Source organism: Panulirus ornatus, chromosome 17 (genome assembly GCF_036320965.1).
Source record: "Panulirus ornatus isolate Po-2019 chromosome 17, ASM3632096v1, whole genome shotgun sequence".
Taxonomy (NCBI): Eukaryota; Metazoa; Arthropoda; class Malacostraca; order Decapoda; family Palinuridae; genus Panulirus; species Panulirus ornatus.
In genome coordinates, this window is record NC_092240.1 from 13,637,423 (window position 1) to 13,659,076 (window position 21,654).

Here is a 21,654-nt window from a genome sequence, read left to right on the forward strand (position 1 = left end):
AACCAAACAGGAACGCTGCCTCACAGCTGGCTACTGTTTGCTTAGAGCGTGAGAGGACCCCGGAAGGAGTGTGGAGGTGATCATTAACCCGGAAGCATCAGACTACACGGAGAGGTAAAGGTTACTTTCACCGGCGTTAGCGAACGAGACAGAGACTACGTGTCTACTTTACCATATATACATATATATATATATATATATATATATATATATATATATATATATATATATATATATATATATATATATATATATATATATATTCCCTAAGAGTCCACGGGGAAATAAAACACGGCTAAGCTCCCAAGTGCACTTTCGTGTAATGATCACATCATTAGGGGAGATACAAGAAAGATATGTAACAGTCAATTGATATCCAACGAAGAGACGAAGCTAACACGCCATTTGGTAAACGAGTGACTACCCGAACATATATATATATATATATATATATATATATATATATATATATATATATATATATATATTATATATATATATATATATATTATATACATGAGGGAGGAGGGGGATGGTATTACATGTGTGGCGAGGTGGCGATGGAAATGAATAAAGGCAGACAGTGTGAATTGTGTGCATGGGTATATATGTATGTGTCTGTGTGTGTATATATATGTGTACATTGAGGTGTATAGGTATGTATATTTGCGTGTGTGGACGTGTATGTATATACATTGTGTATGGGGTGGGTTGGGCCCATTTCTTTTGTCTGTTTTCTTGCGCTACCTCGCAAACGCAAGGAGACAGCGACAAAGCAAAATGAATAAATAAATATATATATATATATATATATATATAAATATATATATATATATATATTATATATATATATATATATATATAACCAGGGCCCTTTTTTTTATTAAGGCTCTTGCGCCTTCTTGACTCCAATACAGTCAGACATGAGGGGAAATGAATACTTTCCCGGAGCAAGGAATTTCTTGACGAGAATGTCAGCGTTCTCTTTCGCCAAGTGATGATGATGATGATGCAGCCTTGCCTAAGGTCACTTTCACAAACACAATATATATATATATATATATATATATATATATATATATATATATATATATATATATATATATATATATATATATATATATATTCTCGCGAACAATAGAGAAAATTCAAGCTTCCCACACACTTCTGACCTAAACCAACAAGTTCCCTTCACAGAAGCCACACTTGTGCAAACAAACGCTCATGCTCCACCGCTCAAAACTTCGGTCACAAACCAGCCCCAGCCTGGAGCAAGAGGGTCGTGAAAACACTGACACAAAATCCTTCCCGGAGATAACAACCGACCCCCAACCAGTCGCTCCTACTGACAATCGCGGGGCCACTAGATTTTTTTTTTTCTAAATGCCTTTTACAACAGGCCATGGGACTATATCGAAGCACTGACATGCGAATATCAATTTCAAAAATTTGATCACAATATATATATATATATTTCTTCTTTCATACTATTCGCCATTTCCCTCATTAGCATGGTAGCGTTAAGAACAGAGGACTGGACCTTTGAGGGAATATCCTCATCTGGCCCCTTTCTCACCCTCTCTCTCTCTCTCTCTCACACACACACACACACACACACACATTCCTCTAGCACCATCTACCCCCCCCCCCCCCCCCCGACCCTCAACGAACTCATAGACAGCCTCTCTAAGCCTCTCCGGCTCGCTGTCTTTCCCCCTTCACCCCTTCACCCCTACTTGTACTTCCAACCACACTAAAAAATCTTCACCACCCTCTCACCTACACGCCACAATCCTCTCCACTCGGCTGTACACCATCGTAATGAAGCTTCCGTCTGTGTGTGTGTGACGGATGAAAAAAGAAAAGCAATACTCACACCTGATTTCTTCATCCAAACAACACTCCTCTTTTTCGACAGGTCACTCACATCTACCGCTCTAATTCTACGAACCCATTCTATCCTTATGTTCCTGTCCTCGACCTACAGTGAACTGGGATTACATATTACTGGAGTATATATACCTTATCACCGTCTCTACATCCTAGACTTGATCTTCTCTCCATTTACCAAAGGCTCTCAGATCACCTTCGCCTCTCTTCTTTTACTTAACCTTGGGGTGTATATATCAAGGCTATCATCATCAACCCCCAATCACCTGTTACCATCCGTTGGAAACAATGTTTCCAGTTACTCAAAAAAATGTCTAATGCTGAAGAGTAAACCAGTTCTGATGGCTGGCTTACAGGGATGTATGACAAGCGTATTTATACACACACACACACGAGTGCCTTTACTCCTCCTCGAAATTACTCTTCCCACTCGTCCTCCTGCCACCTTCTAGATGTCTTACTCTTCCCACTCGTCCTCCTGCCCCCTTCTAGATGTCTTACTCTTCCCACTCGTCCTCCTGCCCCCTTCTAGATGTCTTACTCTTCCCACTCGTCCTCCTTCCCCCTTCTAGATGTCTTACTCTTCCCACTCGTCCTCCTGCCCCCTTCTAGATGTCTTACTCTTCCCACTCGTCCTCCTTCCCCCTTCTAGATGTCTTACTCTTCCCACTCGTCCTCCTGCCCCCTTCTAGATGTCTTACTCTTCCCACTCGTCATCCTGCCCCTTCTAGATGTCTTAAATCTTACTTGAGATATCTATCAGCTTCTTCGTCCTGGCCTACTCTTCCTTACAGTAACTTACTCTGGTTTGACCCAACACTCTCACCCTTGTCCACCATTCCATGCATCATACTCTTCACCTGAATTAACTCACCCTCGTCTTCCTATTCTCTTCCCCACAATATACTACTCATACAAGAATACTGAACTCATAACTCATGGTATTATTTACCCCTCCAAAATAAGATGAATGCAAGTAACAAAGACGAATCAAAGTTCTATCTCTGTTCAATCTATAAAGCGTTTTCTTTGAGTATCAAACATTCTGAACTATTTTTACCGCGGAACTCATTTTTGCCTAGATTGTTGTCCACAACTTTCCCCGAGTACTGAAAGTCTTACTGAACTATCTACGTTCCTATTGATCAAAATTCTGCCACATGCCAGACATCTCCGCTTCTAAACAATCAACTGAAAGCATTTCATTAACTTTTCTCACCTTTCTACAGTAATGCAATAACTCGAAGTATTCTTCAGTCTATCATTGCGTCCTCCTATTCAATAGTTACCATATGGACTGTTCGAAGTCCCTCATTACTCGTTGTACGACCTGCACTCTTATTTTACTCACTATATCACAAATCTCTCACTCTACAAGTTAACCAGTAGAAATACTGATTTCTAGTTGTTTATCAGTAGCAATATTGATCTTCCATTGTTTATCAGAAGCAATATTGATCTTCCATTGCTTATCAGTAGCAATATTGATCTTCCATCGCTTATCAGTAGCAATATTGATCTTCCATTGTTTATCACTAGCAATACTCCCCTTCCACTGCTAGTGTTATTTCTTCCTGTAAGCTCCCTCGTACGTAATCAAAGTCTGCTTTCTCGTACGTCATTCAAGTCTGAGCCTTGCAATACCACTGTCCAAACCCTTGTATTCCCTATCTTGCTACTCACATCAGTTGTGTTTCGAGGTCAACTTTTTCATCTTGCCCCAAAACCTATTACCTCCCTCAGGGGCCTCCAGATGGGCAAACTCGACCTCATTCCCTACATGTTGACGCTCCACATCGACTCGTCTATCCAATACCGTCAATTTTTGTGACGTTCCTCGTCTGCTTTCCAGAGACTCTGTGTCCTCCTTTATTGCAACTGCTGGTGAAGATAATGATATCCTGCCATATTGTAATCACTGATAATGAAAAGAGATAAGGAAGGAAGAAATGCTATTCATCAAGTCTGGCCACAGCACGAAAAATAAAAGAATAATCTTATCCTATGATCAGCATGTACGAAAGGATAAACAACTTTGGTAACTCCGTCTTCCTCGTTGCTGTGAGACGTTAGAGATCCTCATCACGCTAACGTGATTCTTGCTACATTCATCACGCTACTCTCTCTCTCTCTCTCTCTCTCTCTCTCTCTCTCTCTCTCTCTCTCTCTCTCACCTAACACGTCCGCCTGAACAGGAGAGAGACTGGTGTAATCCATAGTTGAACGGGAATCAGGTCAACGAGGTCACGAGAGTACAATATATATATATATATATATATATATATATATATATATATATATATATATATATATATATATATATATATATATATGATGTGATTATTACACGAAAGTGCACTTGAGAACTTTTCGTGTTTCATTTTCCCCGTGGACTCATAGGAATATATATATATATATATATATATATATATATATATATATATATATATATATATATATATATATATATATATATATATATATATATACACATCGAGCCTCAAAAGCTCGGGTTCTAGGTCGCCGTGGACCTACCGCGACCCCTGAGGTACGACGCGACACGAGCAAACACGACCCCAGAAGTGGGTTTCGGATCAGTTCGTCGCAGGATGACGGGTCACGACACACCACTGCCTTCCCTCGATACAAGACGAACCTGTCACCACGTCACGTGACCCGGCATGACATGAATGACCAAATGACGACTCGGGTCGACCTAATACGTCCTACAGGTTGACTTAATACGACCTTCTTCTATGTCTTCAGGGGAGTAAAAATGAGACTGTTTGATCCGGTATGACCCGAATGGCCACATTACGACTGGTCCAACCGATACGACCCACTATGGTCAGAGACGACCCTTTCCATAAAGCGAGCAGTTCAACACGCCCATGGTCGAACTTACGATACATACCACGAACCTACATGACCACTACGACTCGACACGACCCATCGTGACCCAACACGATGCAGTAGGAGTCTACACGACCCTGCGTGTCCTCGATCGAGCGCCAGCCAACACAAACCAGCATGAACTAACATGACCCCAGAGAGGGATTTCACCACACGAAGCATGACGTAAAAACTATACCCATGACCCATTTAAGCCACCATGAATGAACCCATGAACGACAAGGCCAAAACGAAAATCAAAACCTGCCAGTTTGAAATCACTGCTTATGAAAAGAGATAAAAGAAATGCTAAACATTAAGTCTGGCCACAGTACGAAAAAGGTAAAGAAAATTAATCTTTTCCTTTGATCAGCATTTACGCTTCTAACATGACTGAACGAAAACTTGAGGTACAACCTTGAGCATGATGGTACAACCCTTGAGCATGATGGTACAACCCTTGAGCATGATGGTACAACCCTTGATCATAATGTTACAACCCTTGATCATGATGGTACAACCCTTGATCATGATGGTACAACCCTTGATCATAATGTTACAACCCTTGATCATGATGGTACAACCCTTGATCATAATGTTACAACCCTTGAGCATGATGGTACAATACTTGAACACTAATGGTATGAGCCTCGAGCAAGATGGTTAAGTCTTTTGGGCCGGGTGATGTCACATGGCGTCTGACCTTGACCCTTCTAGGAGAGGTCAAAGGCCAAGGCCATCGTAACCTAAGGCTTGTAACGTAAAGCCTTGGAAGAGACAGCGTGACATATCACATAGCTTACTCCAAACATTACATATATATATATATATATATATATATATATATATATATATATATATATATATATATATATATATATATATATATATATATAATTAACAGACAAGACGCACACACATTCAAGATAAGACGCGTCTCTGAAAAAGTCATCGTCGGGCGCTTCGCTAATTGGACAATTAAGGCGGTACGACCCATGAGCAGGACGTTACGACCTTTGGGGGTTATGATGGCGTGAACTTCACCTTATCTCTAATTTAAGGGTCAGGTTTAAAGAAGAAAGAAAAAAAAGATCATACCAAAGGGTTATTATCGTTGTGTTCCAGGGTCATGACGGGAAGTTCACGGGACCGTTCGTGACGTCGTGCTCAAAGAGATCGTTCGTTCGTGACGTCGTGCTCAGAGATATTTCGTTCGTGACGCCGTGCTCAGAGATCGTTCGTTCGTGACGTCGTGCTCAGAGATATTTCGTTCGTGACGTCGTGGTCAAAGGAGTTCGTTCGTGACCGTGCTCAAGGGATCGTTCGTGACGTCGTGATCAAAGAGTTCATTCGTGACGGGAAGTTCACGGGATCGTTCGTGACGTCCTGCTCAAAAGAGTTCGTTCGTTCGTGACGTCGTGCTCAAAGAGTTCGTTCGTTCGTGACGTCGTGCTCAAGAATACACGACCAGGAATGTCAGCGGCCTTATCTAAAACCTAAAAGAAAGACTCTCATAAAGGCAAGAATTCCAAGCATCGCGAGGACCAAATATAAACTCGCGAGGTTTACCGAAACTCACATTATGAGAAAGGCCATCGTAACGTGGGGGTTGTACCATCATGCTAGAGGATCTTACCTTTAATATAAGACTCTCAGCTGGTTGAGGAATGTCAGCTGGTTGAAGAATGTCAGCTGATTGAGGAATGACAGCTGGTTACAAGAATGTCAGCTGGGACTGAAGTGCATTACTCCAACGCTCCACTTTTAAATTCGCATTTTCTACTGTGGAAGATCGCACTCACGACCCCATCTCGGGCATTCGAAGCCACTTGCGCATCTCAACAGCGTCGAACAACACCTTTATCGGCTTCAGTAGAACGGCAGGGAAAAACCCCCTTGAGCAAAACTGTATAACCCTGCATCTCGACAGCATCGAACAACACCTTTATCGGCTTCAGTAGAACGGCAGGGAAAAACCCCCTTTAGCAAAACTGTATAACCCACGCGGATGACAAAGGCGACTCTTGGTTAGCGTCTAGCCTCGGCCACACACAGGAAGAAAATTTTGTACTTTGACCTTCGAATACCAACCTGTAACAGCTGAGAGAAATTATACATTCCCATGGGTAGATTGTGGCCTGATGACGATGACGGCCCTTAATAAACCCCCATAGGCAAAGCCAACAGGCCATAGGCAAAGCCGACAGGCCATAGGCGAGCCGACAGGCCTAAAACCCAACCCAACCCCGGGTAATGGCCGTGATGACGTGACCTCTCTCGCCCAAACCTTTAGGGCCAAAGGTCAAAGGTTAGCCCGTCCAGTCCCTAACCCGGAGCATCGTGCCGTCGCTCAAAATATATTAAGGTTACGCCGTCCGTAAGACGCGTAAAATGACGGCAAAAAGGATGCACACGCAGGAAGACACAGTAAACACGTGCAGGACACGCTCATGGTGATCCTGAGCTGACACGAGGGAACCTGTCATGCTACACACACACACACATTCTATATATATATATACATATATATATACATATATATATATATATATATATATATATATATATATATATATATATATATATATATATATATATATATATATTTTTTTTTTTTTTCAAACTATTCGCCATTTCCTGCATTAGCGAGGTAGCGTTAAGAACAGAGGACTGGGCCTTCGAGGGAATATCCTCACCTGGCCCCCTTCTCTGTTCCTTCTTTTGGAAAATAAGAAAAAAAAAAAAAAACGAGAGGGGAGGATTTCCAGCCCCCCGCTCCCTCCCCTTTTAGTCGCCTTCTACGACACGCAGGGAATACATGGGAAGTATTCTTTCTCCCCAATCCCCAGGGATAATATATATATATATATATATATATATATATATATATATATATATATATATATATATATATATATATATACATTCATTAATGATACAAAACGTGAATTCGCGAAGAGATGAAGTTGGCTCTCGTGTGCCTAGCCAAGCCATAAAATTCCCATGCCAGCGATACAAAAACAGCAAAACACAGTGAAAGCCGTGAAATGAGGCAAGAGCTTGTGATATATCGCGGTGTTATTCACGGTAAAGGCAGTGAGAATTGCCACCTTACTTACACCCATGTGACTGTCCTCCCGCGTGATGTATAATGCGGAGTTGCCCACGGTACTTTACCAGGGGAATATAATGGAATAAAGAAAGATAAAGTGTTTCAATTCTATTCGTTGAGCCAGGCATGCTTTATACAATATATATATATATATATATATATATATATATATATATATATATATATATATATATATATATATATATATATATATATATATACATATATATAATCTTTACATACGTATGATTAAATGTAAGTATGATGCAAACACTTTCAGCAATTAAAGGCAAAATTTCAGCTACCAAAAGTAAAAGAATGATTCTGAAGTCTGATAAAGCTCGTTTTCGAGTCTCTGATTAGAATTCGATAAGGATTGGACTGGATTATAGAATCTAGGCTTACAAGCCAAACAGCACTGGACCTTCTAATGCTGTAGAATTCGAAAACTTTTAATAAACAAAACCTGCTAGCAAGACTCGATCATCTCCATATCTTCCTATGACAACATTTCATATCAGGTTTCTCTCCCAATTTCTAGAAAAAAAAAAGATATTCACGTCATATATATATATATATATATATATATATATATATATATATATATATATATATATATATATATATATATAAAAGAATACTTCCCACGTATTCCCTGCGTGTCGTAGAAGGCGACTAAAAGGGGAGGGAGCGGGGGGCTGGAAATCCTCCCCTCTCACTTTTTTTTTTAATTTTCCAAAAGAGGGAACAGAGAAGGGGCCCAGGTGAGGATATTCCCTCAAGGGCCCAGTCCTCTGTTCTCAACGCTACCTCGCTAATGCGGGAAATGGCGAATAGTATGAAAGAAAGAAAGAAAAGATATATATATATATATATATATATATATATATATATATATATATATATATATATATATATATATATAATCTTTACATACGTATGATTAAATTTAAGTATGATGCAAACACTTTCAGCAATTAAAAGTAAAATTTCAGCTACCAAAAGTAAAAGAAAGTGATTCTGAAGTCTGATAAAGCTTGTTTTCGAGTCTGTGATTAGAATTCGATAAGGATTGGACTGGATTATAGAATCTAGGCTTACAAGCCAAGCAGCACTGGACCTTCTAATGCTGTAGAATTCGAAAACTTTTAATAAACAAAACCTGCTAGCAAGACTCGATCATCTCCATATCTTCCTATGACAACATTTCATATCAGGTTTCTCTCCCAATTTCTAGAAAAAAAAAAATATTCACGTCATATATATATATATATATATATATATATATATATATATATATATAAAAGAATACTTCGCACGTATTCCCTGCGCGTCGTAGAAGGCGACTAAAAGGGGAGGGAGCGGAGGGCTAGAAATCCTCCCTTCTTGTTTTTTTTTTAATTTTCCAAAAGAAGGAACAGAGAAGGGGGCCAGGTGAGGATATTCCCTCAGAGGCCCAGTCCTCTGTTCTTAACGCTACCTTACTAACGCGGATAATGGCGAATAGTTTGAAAAGAAAAAAAAGTACATATATATAACCCTGACCCTTATAAACGAATTACAGGCCATATCCTCAATTAAACCATTAGCCATGAATCATCGCTACACAACCCACGAGCATATTTATGGCAGATCAAAGACCATTAAACCACGTACGGGGAAGTCATTAGACCTAGTCTCCACGGACGAAGGGAGGAGGGAAGTTGGTTGTATAATATACACTGACCAGCATGAACTACCAGAAATAATGACCAGCTATTCTATTATGATCGATCTCCTGGAAGAATGGAGCTGCCATGTGTCAAAAACTAAACGCCAAAGACGTTAGCAAAGGTCAAGGCTTCACAGCATTTTGAGTAAAATCGACAGATTAATAAAAGAAAGAGAGGTACGAGAAACTATAGAATGTGAGCTTAAGACTTGAATTCTGTAACGGGAATTTAATGAAATCTAAATGTATTCATCGTCGTAAAATGCATATCATTACTGATTATGAAATAAAAACGACGCACATTTTCTCTCTGGAGGATTCGCCCAAGTTTGAAAGGTTTTATATTGATAAGAAGCGAAGAAAACGAAGTCGAACATTCGAACGCCGTAAATTCATGCCCACACACACACACACACCCATGGTCGCCAGGGGCGGCCGGCATGAGAATCCATGTCGTGCGTTCTGATTTACAGGGTAATCTAGGGCAATCAGACCTGCCTGAGGGAGGGCCATGAACTACCCCGTGTCGGGCGCAGTTATCTCCCTCCCCCCCAAAGCTGCGGCGGCTGTACTGCGCTGGTTCGACCTCTGATGTTCGAGGTCTCGTGAATCACGTCCCAGATGAGCGGTATATTTTGGTCCGTTTTCTATCTCGCCGCTTTACCCGCGTTCGCTGGGGGAGGGAGGAGAAGAGGAGGTCACCCGGTCAGAAAAACCAGCGTTAATGCTTTGTTCCCTGAAGGTCGTCGTCATGGGAATGGGTCGAGGAGGAAGGAGGAGGAGGAGGAGGGGTGGAAAGGAAGGTGTGGAAGAAAGAGAAAGGAGAGAGGAAGATATGATATTGATATGGAAGGGTAAGAGGAAGAGGAGATGATAATGGGACAAAGGAGATTCTGGTCGAGTATTAAAAACGGGAATTGGGAAGAGAAAACCAGGAAGGAATAAATTAGAAAGAGAGAGCGAGGATGTGAAAGGAAAATAGGGAAAGATGGGAAGAAAGACGAATAAAAAACAGGTGCAAGAAAGAAAAAAAAGACCGTTAAAATGAAACTTAAGCAAGACAATGACAACTTGTAAACTGAAATCTGATCGCCTGTTGCTAAACTCATCGAGTTCAATAACCTCCTGGCAAGCCTTATGACTGACTCTGACCCATGCTCTACTGGGGGTGCACTGCACTCGGTAGATAAACCCCATCCAACCATACCCTTAGCATTTTGAATTTCATGCTCGCATGCATCCAGGAGGGGTTGCTTGGGTTCATTACCTTTTAAATCCTCTTCCCCACTCCCTCCCCTCCAAAGAAGTTTGGCAATATAGACAGAAAGTTTCGAGATAAACTTGAATAATAGAAAAAAAAAAACTGCATTAATTCCTTATGAATTTTTAAGGAGAGGGAGAAAAGTATCATCCCGGCACGGTCCAAGTTCAGCAGTAATTTGCTGTACAGTCTTGTCGTTCGGGGACGAGGGAAAGTTCATGGGGAAAAACTAGGCCTCAAAGTTTCCCATGAAGAGATGTGACGTCGAGACCTCTCCCCTTCAAGTGGTATTGTTCCCTCTTCTCCCACGAACTTCTGGAGCTCCGGTTTCCCTTCCACTCCTTGGACCCCTAATCTCTCTCTCTCTCTCTCTCTCTCTCTCTCTCTCTCTCTCTCTCTCTCTCTCTCTCTCTCTCTCTTCTCTCTCTCTCTTCCTGGACCTCGTCAAGCGCTAAAGAGATAAGCAGTGCCCTCCGCCACCGATGAAAGAAGGGTCCACCACACACACACACACACACACCACAAACACGGGCTGGTCGGTCATGCGAGATGCTGTGTCATGGCCAGCAGCAGTAACAGTTGACCTTGGTCGCTGTCGGGCTCGTGAGGCGTGATTCTGAGATGATGCGTCGATGAAAACTAGATTAGGTAAGTAAGAAGGACATAAGGTAGGTAAGTTGATAGATAGATAGATAGGTGGGTTGGTGGGTAGGTCGGTGTGTGAGGTCGGTAGGTAGGTCGGTTTAGGTAGGTAGGTAACAATAAATGGAAGTGGGATTATAAGTAGGTAGGTAGGAAGAAAGGTATAAAAGTATAAATGTATATAAGTAGGATAATAAGTAAAGAGGAAGGTTGGTATGAAATACATGTAGCTAAAGCGGATGAATACGGTAAAGACTGTTAGGATAATCACGTGTTTACGCACGTACGCACGACACTAACGCTACGCAAGTGCGCACGACACTATTTTAACGCATTGGAGAGCAGATCGTTCATTAGGTCAGTAATATACACAGGACACAAACTATTACCATATAACGCAGCGCATCATCCTCGCCAGGCGTGGAAGGGAGTGTATACGTGTGTATGTGAAGTCAAAAAGGGAGGGACGAATGCAACACGAGGAAAGCTACCTCGTCCCTTCGTTTACATTACCACTCCTTGGTTACTTGGGCCTTGGGCCTATCCACCAGCAGAGCCATGATGGCTGTCAGATAGGAATGTAAACACGACCTACTCCTGCAGATGTACAAGGTAACTAACTCCAAAGGCTGTAACACCTGGTCTCGCTTTACAATACGACCCTGGTGGATTACTACCCACTTACTCGTCAGTCTATTCTTGTATCGAAATCTTCGGATTGCTAATACCAACACGTATACAAATGGCAATAACATTTACAGTATTTCCTATGGAACGATGTCGGTCGTCGTTTCATTTTCTATACATTTGCACAATACGAAGTTCAATAAGACAACACCTCTCCTTCTAAGCTCCAGTTCTTAATATCTGCAACAGTGGCGCTTTCTGTAGACGTTTTACAGGCCCAGTTCTACACATCAGCTATCCAAATTTATGGATATGGTTTGCAATGCATCTCCGAGTGTATTCATAATCTATGAACCTTTGACAAAGCCTACAACTTCCAATGATAAATGAAAATATCGAAATATAAAATAAAAAAAATTCAACTATGACGATATACATAGCAAAAAAGGCATTGAAAAATAAGTCAACTCTACTTACATGTCTTAAAACGAGGAAAGTCATTTATATTTATATATATATATATATATATATATATATATATATATATATATATATATATATATATATATATATATATGACTGCATAAAGAAAATGGGTCGTGAAAAATATACATCAACTGTAGTACTTCAATGTTTTAAACAAAGAAAAAAAATCCGGACGAAAAAAAATTTCATAAGATATCCTGGCATATAGTCAGTCAGTCTGGCCCAGACGCTGAGACGTAATCTCGCACCGGATGAAGTTAAGTGGCGTTCCTCCTGCGTGCCGGATATTGGCCAGCCGATCGGGTTATTACCACAAGACGGGTGGTGGCAGCGGCGGCGGTCGCCCCCCCGTTGTCACATAATGGTGGCACCTCAGGAGTGGGTTACGATACGTGTCGACAGTGTTCTCTTCAAGGTCATAAGTCACTGAGTCTTGTGACCTGTGTGTGTGTGTGTGTGTGTGTTCGTGAAGGCAATACACGAAAGTTCACGGCAATATGAATTTGAGTATGACCCTCCGTGTAGTGATAAAGAGAAGTTACATCCATTCATTATCTGGTTATTCAATAACTAAACGGTGTAGTACGGTATAGATATCATACCTCTATAATGGACAGCAACTCATGAGAACTGGATTTCTTTATTGTAAATATTTAGCATCATACTTGGAACTCGAATGCCATGATTTTTCTCTTTTGGTCTATACATTGCTTCACTGCAACCCGCTTAAACGTACGACATGAATCATGGTGTTCTAATATTCATACCATTCGTGATATGTATAAATCACAAGATTTACGTATTCAGAGGTCCAAGACACGTGCACATTGGTAAATGGATGCAATAAAGCTTGGCTGACTTAGAAGAATTGGCATAAATTTCGCACCGTTTTCTTTCTGTCCACACAACGACTCGTAAGTTCCTGATGTTATAGGAAATTTACTAAAGAGAAAATAGCCACTATCTGGTCTTTTATTAATAGTTATATATATATATATATATATATATATATATATATATATATATATATATATATATATATATATATATATATATATATATATATATATATTGTATAGGTAGCTTTTCAGTCTTACAGTTACCAGATGTCCACATGTCACGAGATATTCAAATGTATCAAAATCGGTGACAAATAAGATATTTCCTGTGCAACACATGGAGGCAGACGACCATAAACACTGTGTTCTTGTTAGCACCATACACACCCAAGATTAATCTCGCACAAAGCGTTTACTAGATCTCAGCACAATGTATCATCCAGGGTCAAGACCATGCTATTGAAGGAGATCGAAATACGGTTAAAACAATATATCACGCGTCTTGTGTCATGCATCAAAATATCCACACAAAAACTGAAGAGGGAAAACAGATTCCTAGGTCTGTACTCACCCCAATCATCGTAAGTGGAGCAGAGAGCCACACATCAACCAACAATGAAAAAAAAGAATAGACAATTCAGACAAGGAGGAGGAACGCGATCCCTCTGTATAATACTAGATAATGAACGCTGATGCAGAAGAAGAGGAAGAAGAAACGATTAAAGAAAAAAAACAGCAGCAGCTTGGAACACTGCCAATGTTGAACGAAACCAAAGCTGCATGACCGAGTGGGCCGGGACACTTGGAAAGGATGAAAACCGTAGAGACATACGGAGAAAGAGAGACAGCGCGTCTTGTGCCATGAAAGATACACATATGGCGGCTTGAAGGAAGACCTAGAAGAGAGAGACGGAGCGGAGGGGGGGAGAGACACTGAGGAGACAATCTACCGGACGTTGTGGAATCGAAGTGCAACGGGAAAGTTCGCAGATGGACTGTAATGGAGAAGAATGCTGGTCCCAATGACAGGCTAATGGTCCATCTGGGAGTCGAAGGAAGGTTGATCAAATAAACGTACTCTGGGTACGAACTCTGATATCTAAACCTTAGTGTCTGATAGCGAGATAAACCAACGATATATTGCAAGAGAGCGAGACTCAAGTTAAAATAAAAAAATACAAAAAACAGTTACAAGGTTTGACTTAATGATACTGTCGTCAAACTGAAGGCAATTTGTTGCTTCAAACACCTTTTATCAATGGTTATGCCCATCTGTAGGAACGGAAACAATAATTTGCATCCTTAAGTGTTTGCTGAACCGAACTACTGGACGCGAATTATTTTCTACTTTATTATTTCCTACTTTACACAGATTTGACGTTTTTAAGGGTCATTTCATATTTCTGAGAACAGAGCTCCTACGACACCCCATCAAGTTTACTTCAACTACGATGCCCTCGCGTCTACCATCCTCGACTACGATAGCCTCACGTCCACCATCCTCGACTACGATAGCCTCACGTCCACCAACCTCGACTACGATAGCCTCACGTCCACCAACCTCGACTACGATAGCCTCACGTCTACCTACCTCGCCTACGATAGCCTCACGTCCACCAACCTCGACTACGATAGCCTCACGTCCACCGACCTCGACTACGATAGCCTCACGTCCACCTACCTCGACTACGATAGCCTCACGACCACCGACCTCGACTACGATAGCCTCACGTCTCCCTCGAATATGATGGCCTCGCTTCTCTTCCTCCCACCGCAAAGTCACTACACATAAAGCCACACGCCCCTAAGACAACAATATGCACTTCGCGTCCATTTAGACCTCGCGAGCCCTCCGGTAAAGTCTTGCGGCCACGAGGGAACAAGATGCATGCACTCAAGCTCCCACTTAGCGTTCACGAGAGCTTCGGTAAACCTCTCGGTCGTGCGCTAACAAGGAGCTCTAGGAAGGAGAGGGGACCATACCTAACGCTTAATGAGTGTCTCAGTCTTGGGCGGGAGGGGTCTTCGTAAGCTCGTGTGCGCGTGTCAACAAGGTGCGCTCTGTAAGACCTGCCTTCCGGGACAATGCTGTTTTAAGAACCGCTGGCGACGTGAGGCACATTACTCTGCCTTGTGGGACAGATCTGGCGAGGCTGAAGAACAGAGTCGATGAAGCCTTTGAAAAAAAAAAAAATATCGTACATATCAAATACGTTTTATGGTATTTGAATATGAAGTGAAGTAAGGGGTTCGTTTAGAGTCTGTTTAAGGTTTTGGAGAGGTTGTGAAGGCTGTGTAACTCAAGGTGATTCAGTGATCAGCTTTCAGAATAGTAATGAGAAACAAAAACTATCAAGCATCCTGCTCAGTGACTGGGGTTCGAACCAAAGCCCCCTAGAAATGTACGGTACCGTAAAATTTTTATTTATAGATTTCGCAAAAGTTTAAAGAAAAAATCATACATTTCCTTAAACTATAAGAAAGCATTTACTGGAATACAGTGAATAAAGCAAATGATGGGAAATACGTTTCATCAAGGAATGAAGACTTCGGTGGCAAATGGTGAAGAGGCGAGGGAACCTGAGAGTAACGTGGACGAAGGCGATGATAATAGACAAGTTAGAGAAACGACGTGTGGTTATGACGCGAGAGATCCAGGAGGGGAAGGACGATGAATACCAGGGACAGAGTTAAAGGGAGGCGACTTATGTCGAGAGCACGTCAGACGCCTTTACCACCACCTCGGCTCCTCTAGGAAAATTATACAGTGCTGAGGTATGACAAGAGTCTCCGTCGGATATAAACTGCCCGAGAGAGAGAGAGAGAGAGAGAGAGAGAGAGAGAGAGAGAGAGAGAGAGAGAGAGAGAGAGAGAGAGAGAGAGAGAGGTTCGTCTTCTCTTGCCTCGCAGACGCTTTTCTCTTTTTTTTTTATACAAGTTTTCGAAACGTGTCTTCGTCCTGATGACTTAAGGTGGTGGTGAGGAGGGACGAAGACGCTGGGGAGGAGTGCTTCGCCTCCTGAGACGCATAAAACCGTAGTAATGTTCGTCACACGCATTTTCGTGCGAGGATACGTAGCGTAAGATTGAAAAAAAAAAAAAGAAAATGTGACGTAAAATTTGAAAGAAGCGATAAGGTCAGTCGTATATTGAAGGAAGCAAAACCGATTGAAAGAAATCTATGTATATGATCTTCGAGTTCGTTGCCACGGCCACTGAGTACGACACTGACGACCCTTGAGCACGACGGTGCGACCCTCGAGCACCCATTGTACGACCCTTGAGCACTGATGGTCCGCCCTCGACATACCATCATACTCAAAGGTCGTACCGTCGTGCTGAAGATGACATTATTAGACCCGTTTCTAGCATCGTCTTTAATAAGATTTTATAACAATCGAAGTCAGATCTCGTAACGATCAAAGTCATATTTTATGACGATGGAAGTCAGATTTTATGACGATCGAAGTCATATTTTATGACGATCGAAGTCATATTTTATGACGATCGAAGTCAGATTTCATGACGATCAAAGTCAGATTTTCATGACGATCGAAGTCAGACACTATCAATAAAGAATCCTATATCCTCCTTTTTCTTTGTTCAAATCTCAACCCGACCCGTTTCAAACGCTATATAGTTCTACCCATTAATCATCTACATTCAAATGACGTTCCAGGAAATGTACAGAAAAGACGTCACAAGAGTAGCTTTGTGGATGAACGAGGCGGTTCTAATTTCACACGACGAGACATGTAGCCATACGAAAGAAAATCCTTAGCAGTCGTCCTTACGACATTCTGATTTATTCTTCCAGTCAAGTAATTAAAGGAAAATCGAAACCCCAGAGAAACTCAACATTCCTTACGTCAACATTTGAGTTTACCCATAAATTTCTCATAAAATATCAACCACAATAAGAGAGGAACTTGGTGAATGAGAGAAAGCGTCGAGTCGACTTCCTCTCGAGTATTTGAATAAGAAAACGAAGGCCTCTTCCCCTATCTCCGCTTCTGTGTTTTATTTAAAAAAATGTGAAGAGGAGGAAGAAGAATGAAGAGAAAAGAGTTACAGCTGTTAGTGTGTGTAATGGGCGAATGCAAGATGGTTCTGCAGTCATTTAAGAAACGTGTGTGTGTGTGTGTGTGTGTGTGTGTGTGTGTGTGTGTGTGTGTGTGTGTGCGTGTCTGTACACACAAGACGCTGTATACAAATTCTGCAGTAATTTGAGAAACGTGTGTTATGTGTGTGTGTGTGTGTGTGTGTGTGTGTGTGTGTGTGTGTGTGTGTACACACACAAGTAAAGACGTTGTACATATACACAAATTCTGCAGTCATTTGAGAAACGTGTGTTGTGTGTGTGTGCGTCTGTACACACAAAACGCTGTACAAATATACAAATCCTGCAGTCATTTGAGAAACGTTGTGTTGTGTGTGTGTGTGTGTACACAGAAGCAGAGACTGTACATATATACAAGGTTAAGAGACGGAGCAAAACGAGCGAAAATCTCTCGCCCTGTAACACACGAATAATAACGAACGCAAGGGTTTCCGTGGTGTAGTGGTGAGCGACACAAACCAAAATTCACGTTCAGGCCCACCTCGGCTCGAATCCTTCTGGGGAGCAATAGTCGGCCCCCAGCCAACCCAGCTGTTCCTCATCCCTCGGGACTGATCTACCAGTAAATGGGGGCCTGGCTGCTTTTCCCAAAATTCTTGTTCAATTCTCACTCACCTTAAAAAGAATCAAAGGGCTCGTTACGTATCTAAATGGCTACAGTTCACAAGGAACACTTAAAATCATTTTTAATGGTAAACTACAATCAAAGTTACAAGCCTAAAACACTTTTTTAAAACCAATTTTCCAAGTGAAAACATTTAAAGGGGGGGGATTATATGCTTAAAGAATCCAGAGAAAAAAAATATTAGGTCGAAGGGCCAAAAGTCTGAACAACACGGCGAAGTGAAATTATCAGACACAAAAATGCGATGCAATACGATCAAACTTCCAAAACGCAAAAGAAAACTAACAACCAATTTGGGTCGTTGCACACGGTCGATTGGAAGGTAAAACGGGGAAGTAGAGGAAAAAAAAAACTCTTAAACGTCTGTAGAAGACAAGTGATCATTTGGCTTTATCTCTCCATATCTGCAAACTCTCGAGAATGCCAGAGTCGAACTCACAATTTGCAGAAACCATAATTTAGAATAAGATAGAAAAGCTAAATTGACCAATGAGGTTCAACTCGTTCCATCCAACTATTTCGAAATTCAGCTAATAGATTCTTGGCGTTCTTAATCATTCATCCGTCCTTGTTCTATCAAGGACATTTTCTTTCGCTAAACTACCACTGAACATTAACGGCACACTGAGAGAAGTGTGGAAGCATGCGGGGTATATCTGTGGGCTAAGAAGATTGTACAGAAATGTTTTGAACATTTGGAAAGGAGGGCGAGGAGAGATTGGCTAACAAGATATATTCCTCAGAAGTGAAGGGAGGAAGAACGAGGGGGAGACTGAAAGGGGATGGATTGTAAGATGTTTGGACTGATCGTGCCCTGAACATGCAGGATGGTGCGATGCATGCACGGGATACAAATTGGTTGTGCTGTTTACGGGCTGAACGATGCTGCACAAAACAGTCAGGAAAAACCACGGAAAGGTTTGGGGAATTTGGATATAGTTTAAGAGGGGGATTCTGTTTCGCTTGGGAAATAAATGAGTACCGTTCCTTCCCCTGCTCCTGGCGCTGCCTTGCTAATGTGAGCAACTTTAAGAGCAGCTAATTATTCTCTCACGAGGAAACCGTTGCAATTATCATAGTTGATTCCCGCATTATGCATTTAATGATGGTACTTAATTCCCCTCACCGTTATAGGCAGCCTGTTCAGATACGAGACAAGATTCCATTGCCTTTACGTTCAACATGTAGTGTACATAAATATTCACCTAACTCCTGTGGGATGCCGTGTTGTAGAGAGACTTGGCACCATTTCTCCGTTCACACCACTGAACACAAGAGACTTGCTTTCATTCCGTTCACGCGTGGCACTCAAATGAACCAATGAACTCCCCAGTCAGACGGCATTCAAGAGAAGCAAAGACAACTTTATACAATCTGGTGGCTTTAAAAATTCTGATTCTGTGGATGTGCTGGGGAAGACCAAACCTGTTGGAGTAGCTGTCTCCTTTCGAAACCGAGATCAGGTTTTTCTTCGACATCTCGATATCCTTTCCAACCAGCTGTTTTCCAAGAGCTAAACACTTTGGATGTGCCACATCCACAAATTGAAGAAGGTTGACTCTCCTTTGCAATCATCCCTACTCGAGTGTCAATTTCATTTTACATTATTTTTTTTTCAAATGACAGGTCTTAGGATATGTCTGTTTTCCTCGTAGGCCTATTATAATACCTATTCTTTACAGTTCCTTATTATGGATATGATTTTCAAATATATTACAAGGTTAAATAATGTCCACGTGACAGTAGTTCACATTCATAGCTCTGACTTATTCTACCGTGTCAACCCTATCCGGTTTGGTTCCTAACGGACCTTGTACAAATTTGGCAGGTCACAAAGTGGACCCACAATATTCCGACATGTTCAAATTAACGCAGGTCACGAGTGTATGAAATGTTCAAAACTGTCGAGGCAAATTAAGTATCAGTTTTCAAAAACGAATTTCAAAAAATTAAGACTAACGCGGTCAACGGCGATCATATATATATATATATATATATATATATATATATATATATATATCAAACCCTGAGAAAAGCCTATCATATCATAGGAAAAGTCCATTTGTGTGAAATAGCAGTAAAACGAGACTGTATTCAAGCGTCGTTAATGCCACGTTCTGTTAGACTTACAAAAATCGAAGGTTTTATGCATGACGAATGTGTAAAGAAGACAAAATAAAAAGTATATAAAAAAAAAAGAAATCACAACATCCACTGAAAAAAAAGAGAGAGACACTTAAGTAAATTCGCGGATTATTAATGTTATGTCAATCGTCTCGTTCCTGGCTTCTGATGGCAAATATGCGAAAAAAAAATTATAAAATTTTATAGGACTTTTCGTAGCAGTCTTTCTCCTGCAGTCTGCTGTGTATATACGAACGATTTTTAACTGTATTCTTAAGAGATATCTTACCTATGATTTCTTGTCAGATGTTTATGTGTGTAAGGGTTTACACGGTTTAAAAGTATTAAGTTTCAAACGTTGATTCAAAGTTATTAAAAACCAAATGTCGTGCAAAAACACATCACAGAAGGATTATATATATATACACCAGCGTACCGAGTTCAGGTTTATATACCAGCATCCCTAAGTTCAGGGTTGTGTTACCAGCATTCTTAAGTTCAGGGTTACGTTACCATCAGCCTTAAGTTCAGCGTTATATACCAGCGTTCGTGGTTCAGGGTCCAGACTGTCAGTACTCCGAGGGTAACAGGGATTTGCTCCTAGCTAATTCCCACACGAGAGCTTAACGGGACTAACCATTAATCGTCGCCGGTATTTGACTTGGGAAGTTCTGGACGAAAAAAATATCCGCGAAAAGTATAGCGTCCGTGACGAGTAAAAACCTTAATTAGAGATGTGTGTCATTCTCTCTCTCTCTCTCTCTCTCTCTCTCTCTCTCTCTCTCTCTCTCTCTCTCTCTCTCTCTCTCTCTCTCACACACACACACACACACACACATCAGAAACAACGAGAAACATGCATCGAATCAGAGAAACGTTGAAAAGAAAACGACATATGGTTGAAAACCGCCCAAGATGAGCCACGAATCTATGTATCATTATGTACTGCAGATGAATTATAAACCGACGTTTATGTAATGCAGGTGTGGCAGCTGAGAAGAACAGTTTTTATAACATCAAGCAAATCGCGCGGTGAGCGCTACGCGTTAGCCCTGCCATTTTGGCCAAATCTCGTCAAAGGTATTCGTAACCAGATACTCTCGTACTTGCGTTAAACAATGACGTTAATTCTAATGGGGACGGTGCAGTTAATCAGTCTGTCAGATCTATAAGACGAAAAACGAGGCCAGTGAGCGTGTGAGAGCTAAAATCTCCGATGGAGAAAATGTTTCCATTTTCTTCCCAGAACCAAATAAGACGTTTTACGAACATGTCCTCACTGCTAATCGTTCCTACACACACACACACACACACACACACACACA

The 21,654-nt window shown here is 41.2% G+C and overlaps 1 protein-coding gene across 2 annotated transcripts in view; it reads right to left on the reverse strand.

The window, feature by feature from the left end:
• The window catches only part of SK (small conductance calcium-activated potassium channel), an 821,538-nt gene that overhangs the window by 621,400 nt on the left and 178,484 nt on the right, over positions 1–21,654 (reverse strand). The gene's annotated exons all lie outside the window — the stretch shown is intronic.